The sequence below is a fragment of the Morus notabilis genome, unplaced genomic scaffold, assembly GCF_000414095.1.
Source record: "Morus notabilis unplaced genomic scaffold, ASM41409v2 Scaffold388, whole genome shotgun sequence".
NCBI lineage: Eukaryota > Viridiplantae > Streptophyta > Magnoliopsida > Rosales > Moraceae > Morus > Morus notabilis.
Window position 1 is genome coordinate 171,782 of NW_010362833.1, and position 1,146 is coordinate 172,927.

Genomic DNA, 1,146 nt, shown 5'->3' on the forward strand with positions numbered 1-1,146 from the left:
TTTAGAATTCAAATTAATATAAGTTTGACTTAAATTCGAATTTGAATCTGAATTAAAATTGGACTACTGGATAAAGGATAAAATCTCTTCCTTCCCTATCTGATATAGGCGCCACACACAGGGATAAAACCCTAAATGGTGGCCGGCCACTTAAAGGAAAAAGGGGAAGGGATTTTTTTGTTCGAAATTCAAAATTGGAGATAGGGATTTGATCCTGTTTTGAAGTTTGACTTCTACTCTTTAAATATGAAAATAATAGAAAATTGTGGACACAATTTTTGAAACTTTTTTTTGAGCCCTAAAGGTTGGTGGCCGAAATTCTCAATAGGAAAAGAGAGAGAAAATATTTTTCTCCAAAAACTCCACATCGTGCATGCGTTTGTATTTATGGAAATTCGAGTGTTTAAGAAACCTGTTTTGTCTCACATGTGCCCACACACACGTCTATGTGGAATCAAGGAATTGACGTGGAAGACTTTGGTATTCGAAACACAAAGATTGGAGCAAGGACTGATCGTGGTCAAAGAATTCAAGTTATCATCCGAGTCAGCTTCCAGGTATTTTTCCGGATTGAATTCTTGATGTAAATTAATGCGATTAATTTATTCGTGCATAAATTAATATAATCTATAGAGTGTCTCAAAAGTTTTATGAAAAGTTTTGTTATACACGATCTGCCTTCCCCACGCTTCCGCACCCGAATTCGATTCGGGAACCAGCAATTGGTATTAGAGCGGTCTATAAATGATATTTATTTATGCTTCGATTATTTAATAATCAGAATTGATATATTAAATATGTGATATTTAATTATGTATGTATGTGATGGGTAGGCACTTGCATTTATGGATGTTTATTTTAATTCATGTTGATGAATGTATGGATGGTGGATTTGGTCGTTAATTATATGGTTCCATGGATCGGTTATATTTATTCATTGATTAAATTATTTGTAATTTTATTCGGGATTAGAATTATTGTATTTCTAGGTTTTGGGTAGAATTAGGGTTTTTGATTTTGAATAAAAAAGGAGGCCTTGAAGATCAAGTTTGAAGCCTTCAAAGAAACCTAGAAAACTGCCCAGAAAATTTCCAGAAATCGGCAAAATCGCGCGCCCCAGTGCGCCCCGCGCCCCCCGCGCGCGCC